The 16290-nt window shown below is 38.1% G+C and overlaps 1 protein-coding gene across 1 annotated transcript in view; it reads right to left on the bottom strand.

Moving 5' to 3' along the window:
• Nucleotides 1–12209, bottom strand: part of LOC139948267 (synaptotagmin-1-like) — a 37534-nt gene extending 25325 nt beyond the window's left edge. The window contains exon 1 of the mRNA XM_071946368.1: nt 12117–12209. The gene's annotated coding sequence lies outside the window, so the exon portion shown is untranslated. The remainder of the gene's footprint in view (nt 1–12116) is intronic.
• Nucleotides 12210–16290: the final 4081 nt, after the last annotated feature.

A 16290-nucleotide genomic window follows, 5' to 3' on the forward strand; every position in this document is an offset into this window, starting at 1 on the left:
ACGCTTCTCGGATTCAAATTTCGGGGCATACATAACAAAAATGTTACCTTTTTACATAACCAGTACATTACTTCGAGGTGGAATAATTATAAAAATGCTTCAATCTATCGAAAACTGCTTTGGGTTTAATTAGCCAGTATTTTTTATTGCCACTAATTTAAAGAGTGATTACTTAACGTTTAAATTCCCTATGGTAATTGTCAAAGACAAGTATTCTCACTATGTGCATCCCATCGACTCAATTGGTCATTGAAGTTGCAATAGCATACTTATTAAAGAAGAATTTGTTTAATATTTGAGTGAGAAATTTCTCTTTCTCAGAAACTACGTTACTTCAGAGGGAGCTGTTTCTCACAGTGTATTACACTGTCAACAGCTCACCATTGCTCGCAACCAATTTATGCTAACAATTATTTTTGGTCATTACTAATATTGTCCAGTACCTTTGCGCCTCTTACAGGCAATATAATATTATGGTGACACATGCTCATTACTCAACCATAAATTATTACAAGTGAAATTAATTGCCTGCCTGTGGCAGTTTGTCAAGTCAAGTAATATTCTTAGATAACATTTTTGATCATGTCAATTTATCACGAGACTTTAAGGTGCTACAGATTAAAGGTTGTTGACGCCTTTTGTGTTTCAAGATTTGGGCCATGACTTAATCCCTACTCACGGTAAAAAAGATGTTATTTACCTGATAAGTTTCAGGTTCACTCTTCGTTTTTGAGAAAAAAGGTGAAAATGACTGAGCGATGTTTTCAGGAGAGTCACGTTGTACGCTAAAATTATGTTCGTCTCCTGAGACGAAAATTACTTACGTGACATTGTTTTACTCATTTCTCAAAATAAGTAAAAAAGCAAGTAAAATTTTAAGGGGAGCTTTCTACCATCAATATCTTCAAACCGTGTGTAAGTTAATGTAAGTATGTTGATCTTGTGTTTTGTGTCGTACAAAAAGTACCCAAACCTTTTAAAGGCACCGGACACCTTTGGTCATTGTCAAAGACCAGTCTTCTCACTTGGTGTATCTCAACATATGCATAAAATAACAAACCTGTGAAAATTTACTTGAATTCAATTGGTCGTCGAAGTTAAGATGTGTTAGAATAATGGAAGGAAAAACACCATTGGTGCACAAGTTGTGTGCTTTCAGATGCTTGAATTCGACACCATAAGCTTAGGTCTCGATTTCAATTCAAATATTAAAAGTGAGAAAATACTTCTTCTCAAAAAATACGTTGCTTCAGAGGGAGCTGTTTCTGACAATGTTTAGTACTATCATCAGCTCTCCCTTGCTCGTAACCAAGTAAGTTTTAATGCTAACAACTATTTTGAGTAGATACCAATAGTGACCAGTGCCTTTAAGACGCTTACCTCCGTTACTTCTTCGTGTAATAAGGTGCCTGAAACAGGAACTACAATTCCCTGTTGATCGAACACTGGTGAGATGAGCCGGCTAATTTATCTCATGTATAGTTTGTTGCTTACACGGTGTCGAAGACAACGGAGCCTGCGGTTTATCGTGAAATTGAGGCTCGTGGAATCCCGGGGTTCAAATTGACATACATTGCTCCATCAGGCACAGTCTATAAGATGCTATACGTGTGCTCAAACCCCAGCTGTGAGTTTCTGTGGCACCTCAGATCTCCCTATCAGACAAAGTGAAGTACGAATATTTTCATCTCTTGATCACCATTTATGATTAGCGTCCAACATGCTTTTCAGTGACATAATACACCATACTCGGGGTTATCGCTCTTTAATGTGTTGGATTGCCCCTTGCCTGCAAGACCTTCACGACAGCTACGGTATTAGATGGTGTTGCACTCAGATATTGTGAACGTTCCACTGGCTTGTAGATGCACTGTTAATATAATATATCTCACCGTTTTGCTTGCAACCTCCTACGTCATCAACACGTCATGCTGAGGATTGTAAACAGTAACTATTCAAGATGAAATACAACAGAAACAAGCATTCTTTCTCGACACATGTCACACTGTGAAATCCAAAACCCACTGCCCTTAAAATATCACACGATGCAGTGCGTAAAGAGAAGGGTAGAATGATATTGTTGTGAGGGAGGGCAAAGTGGAATGTCACTAAGACATTTTCGCGCCTAAAGTTTCTGGGGCTTTCTATGCACATGCATTTCGCAAATGTCAACAAAGGGGCTAAGTGTGTAGGGTATTATGGCATGAAAACATTTATTTGATAAAGTAAGAACTTTTTCTTTTTTTTCATGAGCGAGTTGTGAGATTTAGTGAAGGACTTGTTTACAGACATTTCGAACAAAGAGGGATCACCTGTTACGATTATGATCTGTGCCTGGCAACCATCCTTTGCCACGTTCTCGGAACAGATGGCTGTTTTATTACTGTTGCACTAAACTTAAAGACACTGGACACTATTGGTAATTGTCAAAGACCAGTATTGTCACTTGGTGTATCTCAGCTTATGCATAAAATAACAAACCTGTGAAACCTGTGAAAATTTGAGCTCAATCAGTCGTCGAAGTTGCGAAATAACTATACAAGAAAAAACACCCTTGTCACACGGAATAGTGTGCTTTCAGATGCTTGATTTCGTGACCTCAAATTCTAAATCTGAGGTCTCGAAATCAAATTCGTGGAAAATTACTTCTTTCTCGAAAACTACGTCACTACAGAGGGAGCCGTTTCTCACAGTTATACTATCAACCTCTCCCCATTACTTGATACAAGTAATGTTTTGTGATAATAATTTTTTGAGTAATTACTAATATTGACCACTGCCTTTAAAAAGTGCATAATTTTGGAAATAAAACATTCTTTTAATAGTTTGTTTTTATTTGTTTTATATAATCTGAACAAAAGAATACAAACTTGCAGCAAAGAATTTGCCTTCTGCCTCATGCAAAAAAAAAGGACAAAATTGAATACAAATGTTTCAAAACATGAGGCCTTTACGGTCAAGTTCAGATTATTTTTTTAGTGTTGATTTATGGAAGTGTCCACAAGTCATTTTGCTACATCCTCGGACAGCAAATTTTATCAATGATCATTGAGATTTGCGTCGGTCGTTTTTAATAATTATATTAATAATAATAATAATAACTTTATTAATAACTCAGCTCAACTGATTTTCACTATTCATTCAATCATGTAACAGCCGTATACATTCAATCATGCAACCGCCGTATACATTCAATCACGCAACAGCCGTATATTATTACTGAATCAGGAAGGGACCTTGTGTTTCGTTCGAGGTCTCATAAAGAATTTGAATTAAGATGCGACGTTTTACATACACACGTTTACATAATAGATGACACTGCGTTTCAGGTCACCTGGAAACCTACCTTAAAGAGAAAGTGTGAAGTTAAAGCAATCGCACAACATCGGTAAACAGTATTGTCCAAAGGCCCACACTTCGTGTATTAAAAAACCTGTGAAAATTTAGGCTCAACCGGTCATCGGAGTCGGGAAAAAAAAATGGAAAACCCCACCCTTGTTTCCGCACGTTTCGCCGTGTCATGAATTGATAATTGTTTTAATGTTTTCTCAAAAAGTAAAGCATTTCATGGAATAATATTTCAAGGGAAGTCTTTCACCATTACCTTCTGTAAACCCTGTAAGTTATTTGTAAATCTGTGAACTTTTAATTTTTGTTCTGTTCAGGCCATGGGGAAGAATAATTGTTAGTGTCTGATGGATTCGAGGTTGAAATCATACTTGATCATGCTGTAACCATGTTTTGTGTGACTGCACTAATATACATTACAAGGCAAACACTGTATCGTATTTAATTAGATACTCCGAACTATTATTTTTCTTCGGGTTTATTTCCATGTACTGATTGATCATTTTGTTGAACCGTTTTGTTGTTGTTTTTGTCTGCTTTATTTGACCTTTTTTTACAGGCAGTGGACACTATTGGTCATTACTCAAAATAATTATTAGCATAAAACCTTACTTGGTTATGAGTAATGCGGAGAGGTTGATAGTATATAACATTGTGAGAAACGGCTACCTCTGAAGTACCATAGTTTTCGAGAAAGAAGTATTTTTCCACGAATTTGATTTCGAGACCTCAGATTTAGAATTTGAGGTCTCGAAATCAAGCATCTGAAAGCACACAACTTCGTGTGACAAGGGTGATTTTCTTTTATTATTATCTCGCAAATTCGACGACCAATTGAGCTCAAATTTTCACAGGTTTGTTATTTTACGCATATGTTGAGATACACCAGGTGAGAAGACTGGTCTTTGACAATTACCAATTGTGTCCAGGGTCTTTAAGCAGCAATGTTGTTTTTAACTTATAGACAGCGCAGAGCATGAAACTTAAAACTTGACAATCTTTCTTCAGTTGTCTCATCTGAGTTTGTGGACTTATCCTATACTTATACTTCAACGCTAACCATAGAACCGTACAACACCTATAGGCGTCTTAAGTTACATCCTCTCTGGTGACTTTCCCCTTGATCCATCTTCTCGACAATGCCAATGAATCCACTGAAAGCTTCAAGCCATAGATCAGGGGTTAGTGCGAACAGGAGTCAGATAAATAGTATATGAGTACAATCTGCTTAATATAGCCCCTGACGCAGCGCTTCGCTAAGCATCTCAGATCAAGTCTTTATGCCCGATCAAACTCCAGGGAGCAACTTCCGTTGAATTGGCGTCTTCAGTGACGCAAGGTAAATTTTGACGTGGAAATATGAGCGCGTAGTTTGTTCGTGTGGCGATCCAAAAGAAAGAAAAAAGGCCGACTGTAAGAATAACTTTGTATTAAGTATTGTTTAGAACAGGTTCTCATCTGGCTTTTGGAGTTACTTGCTTCAGCTAACTTTAAAGGCAGTGGACACTACTCAAAATAGTTGTTAGCGTAAAACCTTACTTGGTAATGAACAATGGAGAGCTGTTGATGGTATGACACATTACAAGAAACGGCTCCCTCTGAAGTAACGTATAGTTTTTGAGAAGGAAGTAACTTCTCATTAAAATAATAAAAGACTTAAGCTTAAGCCTTTTGTTATGCATCTGAAAGCACACACAGGGTGTTTTTTCCTTAAATTATTCTCTTGCAAGTTCGATGACCAACCCAAAATGTTTACAGATTTGTTATGTTATGCATATGTTGGGATACACCAAGTGTGCACACTGGTCTTTTGCAATTACGAAACGTGTTCTCACAGTGCCTTTTATAAACTTAGTAATGTTTTTGATGTTATAAAGTATAAATATGTTGATGTTGTTATCCTGTGTTTTATTGCTTACGGTTGTCGGCACCATGAAATAGTGATTCAGCGTACACAAGTCATAGTCTGGGACGAACTATTTGGTTATTACCCCCTTTATCTGACGGTCTTAATTGATTGGAATGGTCATGTTTGATTGTCATCTATCAAATATGACGCAGGTGTGCTATGCTTTATATGCATTTTTAAATTATGTCAACGAGATTTATGGTCATCAACATGTAATAAGCATACGGCTTTGAATGTCAAACAATGCTGGACATATTATTCTGCAAGATTGCAAGTCTTCGTGAAAAATGCAATCTTGACAACAAGGCAAACTCGTCCAATAGTACTTTTATGTAAATTGGGTTTCTCTATAACAGTGTTCTCACCCTTTTAAGCCACATGATAAATTTGGTAATTGTCAAAGACCAGTCTTCTCACTTTGTGTATTTAATGAAATGCATGAAATAACAAGCTTGTGGAAATTAGACTCAATCGGTCATTGTTCATCAAAGTTGCAAGAAGATAATGAAAGAAAAACACCCTTGTCTCACAAATGTGTGTTTTTAAGATGCCTATAACTAAAGGCTTCGGGCCAAAGTCTTTTTATATTATTTGGGTTAGAAATGACCTCTTTCTCAAAAACTACGTTACTTCAGAGGGACCCGTTTCTCATAATGTTTTATACTATCAACATCTTTCCATTGCTCGTTACCAAGTAAGTTTTTATAACAGTTATTTTAAAGGCAGTGGACACTATGGGTAACTGTGAAGACTAGCCTTCACAGTTGGTGTATTTCAACATAAGCATAAAATAACAAACCTGTGAAAATTTGAGCCCAATCGGTCATCGAACTTGCGAGATAATAATGAAAGAAAAAACACCCTTGTCACACGAAGTTGTGTGCGTTTAGATGGTTGATTTCGAGACCTCAAGTTCTAAATCTGAGGTCTCGAAATCAAATTCGTGGAAAATTACTTCTTTCTCGAAAACTACGGCACTTCAGAGGGAGCCGTTTCTCACAATGTTTTATACCATCAACCTCTCCCCATTACTCGTCACCAAGAAAGGTTATATGCTTATTATGAGTAATTACCAATAGTGTCGACTGCCTTTAAGTAATTACCAGTAACGTCCAGTGCCTTTAACCGCGTTCTCTTATTCTCACCCCGACCTAGTTCAAGGAGTATTACATGAATGAGAGATTTTTATGATTTTTTTTGTGTGAAGTCAGTTGGGTATAGTCATCTGCACTTTGTAGAGATGAGATTTAAAGGACAAACAACGCGTCATGTATCACCTTTAAATCTCCCTTGCTATCTGCAGACTAAATAGCCAGCAGTAAAAACACACTGTATAAAACAAGTTTTAAATAACCGCCTTCACTCACTGTAGTCTCTGTTTCTCTGTATTGATGAGCTAGTGGCTGTGTTTCCATGGTAACTGATATTGATCGTTCCCGATTTCTTTCGTCGTGTGTGTGATGTAATGTAGTGGTTGATGAAAATGTGTACGATGGTTCCCAGCAGCTATAGGTAGTTGCTGGTATCCACAGTCGCTGGTTCTCAGCGAACATCATAACGTGAGCACTGCTTTAAAGTTAAGGTGTACCAAGGTTTTGGGAAACGTTCGATTTAAAAAAAAAAATTATTGCACCTTGTTTCGCTTTGAATGGGCCGTGGTTTCAAAAAAAGTCACTGTGACTTTCCATAAATCGTTTCATTTGTTGTGCGGACTAATTAAACAAGATACATTTAATCGTCTTAAATCTTTTTCGAAACGTTCGCGTGAGTCTTTTGACATCCCTAAACAAAACGAAACAAAACGAAGAAAAAACACATTTTCGGTCGAGGATTGCCGCGTTTTAAGTGAAAGCCTTTTCGAAATCAATAGAAACCAGACTTCGTCCCCCACCACCACACATTAACGCTTAATGGTACGAAGAAGTTCAAAACTGAATAATATGATCAAAGTCCAAGTCAAGAAATGAAGCATCAATTGTGATCAATGAGGTCAAAATAACAAACGCTTGTACATGACGTCATATGAGAAGGGCGCCCTCGACGTGAGGTTAAAAGAAGGTTGCTCATGTGCCTATCCTCGACGCTGCGTGTCAGAGATGTGTGTGTTTTTCATTATGTTTTACCTCTAAGATAGAGGCGTAATGAGGTCAGTGTGTACAAGGTCCATAAAAACGTGAGATGCCATTCTCTTTGGTATTTCATCTGACATTACTCGTCTATGATCACAGATTTACAGAAAACATACACGGTCTAATGATTATGTAGTAGAAAACATCCCTTGAAATGTTTCTGTCTAAAACGTCATTTTCTCGTAACCATGATGGCCGATCGACCCCAAGCTTCTACAAGTATGTCAGTTTATGGTGGATAAACATAAACTGCTTGCAGTGCCAGCAACTGTTTTATTAGCAAAAACAAATTCTGTGTTGTGCCTTTATGTTGTCTTTCGGCTACTTTCAATTAGGGGTTTTTTGTACCTAAGGATACAAAATATTGTAAGATTTCTGTTATGGAAATGATTTTGGTGTTACGCAAGTCTGCTGAATATATTAATTGAATGATTTTGTATGGGTTTTTTTGTGGGGGGAGGGGGGGGGGGTGAACAAAGAATTGACTTTCAACCCCAAAAATCATTTCAAAATTTACCCAGTCAGTTTCCCTTTTGGTTTATACAAATACATTAATTAAAATGGAATTACGCCTCATTTGTGCGAGTGTTCAGCAATTTCCTTTTGTTAATTCTATATATAGAGGGTTGCCCTCTGTAAACGCGGAACAATCAACACACGATCGATGGCGGCCATTTTAAAGCTGGTCGTCTTAGCAACCATAGAATCAAGACAATTGGTGCATGATTAATCGGATTGTGCAGTTTCTGTTGTAGAGGGTTCTGCCTTTTTTTCTCTGCTCCACCTTGAACATCACACAGTTGAGTTGAACAGAAAGACAACTGGAAATAAAATGATATGCGAAGAAAGAAAAAAACATGGACATCCCTCTAAAGCTGAGTGCTCGTCAAACGACTCTCAGAATCAAATATATTAAATATTAATATTAGAGGTGCGGTTTCCGTGAATTTGTTGTCACACTTCAACCTAGTTTTCGCGAAACATTCAATCTCAGATATTTTTAGCAATAAACTATTATTTTTATTTATTTTGGTTTAACCCATATTCACCCCTCACCGATGTGTGTTAGCTCTGAATACTCAGTTTTTTTCCCCGAGTTTTGTGAAGAAGAAGAAAAAACAGGCATGTTTCTCGCGTGGGATTCGAACCCATGATCTATGGCCGGTCAAGAGCAGATGTCTTACCAACTAGACCACCGAGATTGCCCGGTACAGCTATCGTTGCGGTGCCCGCAGCTAAAATATAGGGTTCGAGCTGCCACTGCACCGCAACGATTTCAAAGATGTTAAAATTGCATCTTTATCCTTTACGTAAATTGAACATCTATTAAAACAACAAATGCTATTTTAATAGATGTGAATAATATATAATATTAGATGTATAATATTATTATAGCCTTCTATTCTTATTCTAATCTCTTTATCAAGTTATGTATTCAACCTTCTTTAATCCACATTGTTTATTATCAAACTCATTAAATTAAACGGTGAAAATTTTCAATCGTCGCATTTGGGATTTATAAGAAGATTATGAGTTGATTGGGGTCAGTATACTTTCTTATAATATTTACTGATTTGAAGACGGGGGCCGTGAGCGAGCATTGATAAGGGATCGAGGGTGGCCACCTCCAGTCATTCTCAAGGCAGCTCAATGAGGCATCAACCTCTTTCACGCATGATGCACAGTCGAATCAGAGACCACGTGAAGGCCCCTGGCTTTCATAATATAAACAGCCTTCTAAAACACATCCCTCGATGGGAGCCATACATCACCTTGTTGCTGTGGCAACCGTAGTGTTTACGATGGCCGTGTGGATTTCATTTTATAGAAATAAAGATGAGGGGAGGTGGACAAACAAAGTTCAACGGTGCTGTATAACATGTCAGGGTTGTATAGCTATGGCCCTATAAAAAAATTGTTAGCGTCGTGCCTTTCTGAAAACAAGAAGGAGGCTTTTTCAAAGTGCCGCCCGACACATCTTTTAGGAAAACCGACTGGGCCTTTTGTATAAAACAAATTGTGAAAATGTATTCTTTTTGTGCTAAAAAATGTGTATTGAAAATCATTCCTTTTTTTAAAGGAGCTGGAGGCCTTTAAACAGAATGCGGTAGGAGATGATGAACAGTTTTTGTGTTCGTGTTAATCTTTGTGTTTTTTCCAACGATTTGATATCTGCCTTGATCCAGTGAACTCCTGTGAATTCCTGTGAATTCCAGTGAATTCCATTGAATTCCTGTGAATTCCTTTGAATTCCTTTGAATTCCTTTGAATTCATGTGAATTCCTTTGAATTCGGGGATATAATTCGCACAAGTAGAGTCCAATCAATACAGGGATCTCTACTTGACTATGTACCTGTACATCACAAGGTTGACGTCTTTCATTGTGTTCACACCTTCAGCTGGCTCGTTTCCATGACAACCACTGCCTGCCCTGTTTCTGCACCAATTGTCACTGGCACATACTATAAGAATCAACGAATTGGAATTCAATTTGTGCCTTGAGTAATTTATCATCTATTTTCCCGAAGTGTCCAGTGGTACAGCAAGACTCAACATTCAAATCGTCTATACGTCATCACTTTGCTCTAACTTATCAATTCAAATTCATCTTGAAAGCCAATTTATGCATTTGTTTTTTTGAGCCGTTCGATTGTTTTAATTCTATATAAATGAAGATGTATCCCCCCCCCCCAATAACCTGTGAATTTGCATTTCAAAGGGGGACTGGAGTATGTCCATAGATGAAGTAGACCTCATGCATTGACGTCATCCAGCCGGCATCTTGGAGGAAAAACGGTGACGAAACAATCGAGACGCACAGATTTGTACGCGCGGCGCACAGTATTGGCCAATTAACAACTTCCTTTTGACCTCTAGGTGAGGGCGCTGTACTGAAATGACGTAATGTGCATCCATCAGGTCTATAAACCTTAACTGGAATACACAATCTGAGCTGCATAGCTTCTCAGATTCAATTGGTGTGCATGGAAAAGATGTTTTGTGTATACATAACCACATTATTTAGAAGTGAAATGTTTCTCAGAATGCTTTCTATACCGCAAAACTGATGCAGGCCTTAACCCAAAGTTTGTATTGCCACTAATTTTAAGACCGATAACCAATTCAACTTCTCAATCTCAAAATAACTCAGAAAACTAAACGGAATTTAAGTATATGGCCCTGTGATTGACGGATAATTCACTGTTTCGTTCAAGTAGAATCATCCAAGATTATCCCAATTTGAAATGTGCTTTTCTTATCAACAGAAGTCATTGAAGTGGTTATTCCTCGCTCATCTCATGTGATCTTCACCCTCTAGTCGTGCATCATCTGACATCCTAAAATCACCCGCCAGCCTACTTATGAACTAGTCTTCCCTCAAACCCAGATGAGATGTCCATTGCGTTCTACAGGTGAGATCAATCAAGTATAGTGGACAACCATTATGACTTCGGCTTTTTATTAATTTGTGTTTGGCCCGACAGGAGAAGGGTTGATGTTTAATGAGTTTCAATTCATTATCGAAATCATTTAGGTGGAAAGGAGTATGCGGGATTTATAATTATTTTCCGGTAGGGTGAACCGAATGCTGGTGGGGGACTGCCTTTGTTTTAAACAGAGTGCAGTTGGGGTACAATATCACCTCGGTGTTTGTTGTTCCCAGAGGCAAAAACACTGTCATGACAAAGCCATTAAAGGGAAGGTACATCTACTCCAAAAAGGTATGACCATAAAACAAGATTTACTCGGTTTAAGGAGCCATGGAGAGATGTTCCCATTACAAAGTATTATTAGAAATGACCCTCTTTGAAGTAATGTAGATTTAAAGAAAGAGGTAAATCTGAGAAAGGCTTCAGGCATGAAGCCTTTCTTAGATATCTGAAAGCCACCAATTGTTTGCATATTATGGGTGTTTTTCTTTCATTATGTCCTTTCTTAGATATCTGAAAGCTACCAATTTTTTGCATATTATGGGTGTTTTTCTGTCATTATGTCTGTCATTATGTCTTCTTGCAATTCCCATGCAATAACTGAGCCCAAGTTTTCACAGGTTTGTTATTTTATGTTGGGATACACCAAGTCAGGATACTGGTCTCTGACAAATGCCAAATGTATAAAATGCCTTAAAAGGTAGCTGTTTTAAACTGGTTTAGAGAATTCCACGAAGACTTGAACGACTTTGTCAAGATTTAAGGTCCGATTGTTTCGCCGGTTGGCCCGAAAATTTTCAAATTAAATTTTAACAGCTATTTTGAAATATTTATTCGAAAGAGTAATAATTTTCGATCATTAGTGGTAGAATTAAAAACTAAAAATTAATATTGTCGGAATCCAGACATTATCTCAAGACAATCAGCCATGTACGAACAATTTGCATGTTACTATTTTGTGCATAGTCCGTGTGCGAACGATTGTGTATTAAGCAGCATTACATGTCAACATTAATTCGCTCGGAGAAAAGAAGATGCAAAAAAAAGAGGCGTTTTCTGCAAAAATTTTGACTTAGCAATTTTAAAACGTATACCGTATATGAACTGTTTTGAATGCAACAGTTTGATGTTTCACAGTCACCTGCTGCTCATTGGTTTCCCAAATCACCTGATTTGGTAACCTCGTAAAAAAAACAATCTTTAAGTTATTGATTTTCCCAAAGAAATGAAAATTACAAAACATAGAGCTACATACAGCTGCAAAAAAATTGATTGCTAACAAAATAATTTTTTCTTACCTGAATATGTGAGCAGTAACTGATGAGGAAAAACTAGACATCAAGTGCTTCTTGAAACATCCAGTGAACTTGTGTATTGTAATCCAGTCTTATGCGTTTATGATGTAGCATTTGCAAGCAAGACTTCTTCGTGCATATGGGTAGAGCTCAGTCAAAGCACATCGAGTCATTTTTATATGGTCTTATGGTATCACCAATTACTCCACAGTGTTATGCAGAAGATTGTACAGTAGGAAAACCTCTACATGGTTTGTGCGTGTGTTACCATTAGTGACAACCTCACTGTTACTGTTGCGAGCCCTATACACACCACTGCATGCAGCATGAAAGAGTGCTGCATGACTCTGATTGTCTCTGATTGTCTATAATTTCACTCATCAATGCCGACGGTGAGTTAAAGGGTTTTGATACCTTCTGTAGCTCAAGGTTTTTTTTCAGCTATGACATGAATCCCCTATAAATGGATGTGTTATGCCTCTTCCCAGGTTTATATTTTGCATTATATATATTTTCTTTTTTTTCTTTTTTTTTTGGGGGGGAGTGGTGATATATACCCTCTTTATCAAAAACTACGTTACTTCAGATGGAGCTGTTCTCACAATGTTGTATACTATCAACAGCTCCCCATTACTCGTTGCCAAGTAAGTTGTTCTGACAATTAACTTGCAGAGTATTAACTACCCTGCATTTAATGGTGAGTCTAAGTATTGTCGTTTTTTATTGGTTTTTTGTTTTTGTTTGTTTGGTTTTTTTTTTGGGGGGGGGGGGGTTAGAATCGGGCCCAAGACTTCTAGGAAATCGTACCCGTTGCTTTTTCAACAAAGGTAAATTCTGTAAAGAAGAAATTAGGTTTAGTCAATAACAAAAAAATGTGTTGGAAAAATAATTTATCTGAAAATATATTTAGGTCAGGTGCGTTTTGCCGATCAATGTCTGTCTGCTCCATTAGCACGGAGTATCTCAGACACAATCTGCTGACAGGAATCATTATCCAGACATAGTAAACACACTTATAGACTAATGATCTGAGGTCTCGAAATCAACCATCTAAAAGCACACAACTTCGTGTGACAAGGGTGTTTTTTTCTTTCATAGTTATCTCGCAACTTATAGACGACCAATTGAGTTCAAATTTTCACAGAATGTTATTTTATGCATATGTTGAGATACACCAAGTGAGAAGACTGGTCTTTGACAATTACCAATAATGTCCACTGTCTTTATAAGCAGTCTGTTCAGTATTTTTAATCCATTTGCGTTGTCGTTAAGGATAAGTTCTGAGCTAGAAAACACAATTTTGCGAGATTGTAAACTCATTTTACCAAAAGGTCATTCGCTAATGAGAGTGTTGTACTAAAATAGAACTGCTTTGTTGATGTCATTTCTACCCAGCTGTGCGAACGTGGTTACAACAGTAATGAGAATAATCCAAAATAGCTCACTCAACCTCAAGAAAATTACACAACCTTACCCATTGGGAAAAAATAGATTTTAAGTCATTATCTCAGCGGGGAAGATTTCTTCTAAAATTATCTTTTGCCAATTAGTTTTGGTTGTCCAAGGCCCTTTTCGAAAGCACAGCTTCGGCTCAAGACTCGGCTTCAGGCTCCTCTAGTCTGACGCCCTGAACGCAAAGCATGCATAACATTGTGAGAACAACCGCGGGGCCAAGCTAGCACGAACCGAATCTGGAGGCAAGGCCGTAGCCTGAACATCTGATGTCACACTTCGTGAATAACACCAGAGACCGGTGTCGCATGCAATTATGTCCCTCTATGCAATACTATCCGGAGGACATTATTGCATATACAATAATGTCTACTATTGCATATGCAATAATGTCTGCCGGACGGTTTTGCAAATGCATTCGTGTCCGCCCGGCCGGACGCTGCTGCATAATGCAATTGTGTCCGCCCGTGCAAAACCGTCCTTGCAGTAAATTAAACGCCCTTGGTCGACGGAACACGTTCGCCATTTTTTGTACAAGCTAAGTGCATGTCATGAATGACATAGGAAATGTTCGGCCGTTGGGTATTCGCTGCAATCATAAAATACGTGAATATTCATGCTGCATAAAAATTATACGTAGGTTCAGTGCATGCACGCTCGCTTACGCGCGCACATAAACATGTACATGTACAGTCATGTCCACCGGAGGGTTTTTGTATAGCCCGGACACGATTGAATATGCAGAAAGTGTCCGGAGCGGACAGTATTGCATGGCGGACACAATTGCATCTGACACCGGCCTCAAAAATTGCAAAACCGGCGTGTAATTTGACCTCTCTTTTCACATAGAGAAGCGCTGTCAACTTCTGTTGCGGACGTGACAGCAGTGACTATTTGGGCATATAGTCACTGCACGTTTATCAAACGATGATTGTATCCAATGGCATCAGTGGATCTGACAGTGGGGACCTGTCATAATCCTTGTGGATAAAGACAGGGGCCCAGTCTACCAATGCCGTGGCTTCGAAAAGGGCCTTAGATTTGCTGTCAACATTCGTAGTCACGAGAGGGCGGGGTTTATCTTTTGAACTGGTGCATATTTATCTCCATCCAAACCAGACTGTTTTAAAGGCAAAGTCTGCTGTGCGGTTGTTTAATATCTTACGATTATTTTTAATAGTAGTAAATCTATTGCTCATAAAAATAATAATAGCAATGTCGCTTGGTTGGGTCTGTGAGGTCACATCATTTGCATTTGAACCACCAGAAAGAAGTTATTAGATTGATTGCTGTGTATAAGGTATAGCTAAAGAGTCGAGATGGGGGGAAATGGAATTAGAATCTGTCTCCATGTACAGTATACTATCAATCATTACCCGTCAATCATTACCTCTGCATGTACAGCTCACGGAATCTAGTTCTTGCAACGTGCGACCTTTTAGTGGCAAAACTCGAAATATGACAATTGATAAAGCAAGTACAGGGTTAGGGCATGCTTTATTCTCATCCATTAAACGTTGTATGCCTCTAAAACTTTGAAATGGAAAACAAACATCCTAAATTTACCGAGATATTAACTTGTCATTGTAAACAAAACAAAACAAAAAAACATGAACAGGTTTGGTGTTGTCATTTACCCTTCGAGAAATAATATCTGCTAGGGTCGAACGTCAGGCCATTAACTTTGTTTTCATTTACACCATGTTTCCTTTTGGTTGGTAAACATTTCGCAACATATTGTCGTATGATAAGAAACCAATATTTTTCGAGTAAGGCTATTTTTGTCATTGAAGACCCCCATGGCACTCACACGGTCCGGCTGAAACCACATCTCTGAACAAACACAGTCACAGTTTGATTTAATAATATACTAGCCCGAGTATGTTATAGCATGGATGAGGGAAATTCTCCATAGTAATTTCTTTTTTGGTTTGGGGAATATAATTATATTAAAAAGTGATCCCCAGTTACAGGTGTGAATCGCCCTTTATAGGTGGCCTAGTTCGTACCCGTCGATCTAAATTCCATACGAAGTGCATGACCGTGGTTTATCGTCAGCCCTGTGGCCTCGACTGAAATTTTAAAGTCGTATTTTGTTTCAAACTGTTCTCCGGCTAGACGTGATATAAAACATAATAGTTTGGGGTTCGAATCCCAACCCGAGTTAAATGCCAGCGATTCTTTTTTACAGGACTCGGGAAAGTACTAAGTATACAGTGCTAACACACATCGGTGTAAGGGTTTACAACTTCCTTTGTTTGAACCCAAATAAACCCGATGCAAATTTAACACCTGTTATAAAACTTGATCTTTACATAATTATTTAACGGCTCCTTACTAGGAACAAATGAGGTCAGATCAGGAGTGGGGGGGGGGGGGTTCTAGTCGCTTTATGTGCCTAGTCCAGTGCCTTTTAAACATAATATATTTAAAAAAATATTATTCTCGTCAAAAGTTCGAAGCTCCCACATGCACACGGTGATCCATTATATTCAAAAAGGTTCAAATGCACTGGAAACAAACTTTACCACAGTTATGACGGTTACTGCAACCATCTCAGATATACATTCTAAGATGTTCTAATCCCATGCTCACTCAGTCCATCCTCCATGCTCAGTCTCAAGACATGAGCTGAGCTTTCGTCATTACTCCCTACAAAAAATAACAATAATATTTTCATTCTCCACGCATGGATGCAGCCGAGAAGCAATGAGAGAGGAGATGC

The sequence above is a fragment of the Asterias amurensis genome, chromosome 15 (genome assembly GCF_032118995.1).
Source record: "Asterias amurensis chromosome 15, ASM3211899v1".
Classification (NCBI taxonomy): Eukaryota; Metazoa; Echinodermata; class Asteroidea; order Forcipulatida; family Asteriidae; genus Asterias; species Asterias amurensis.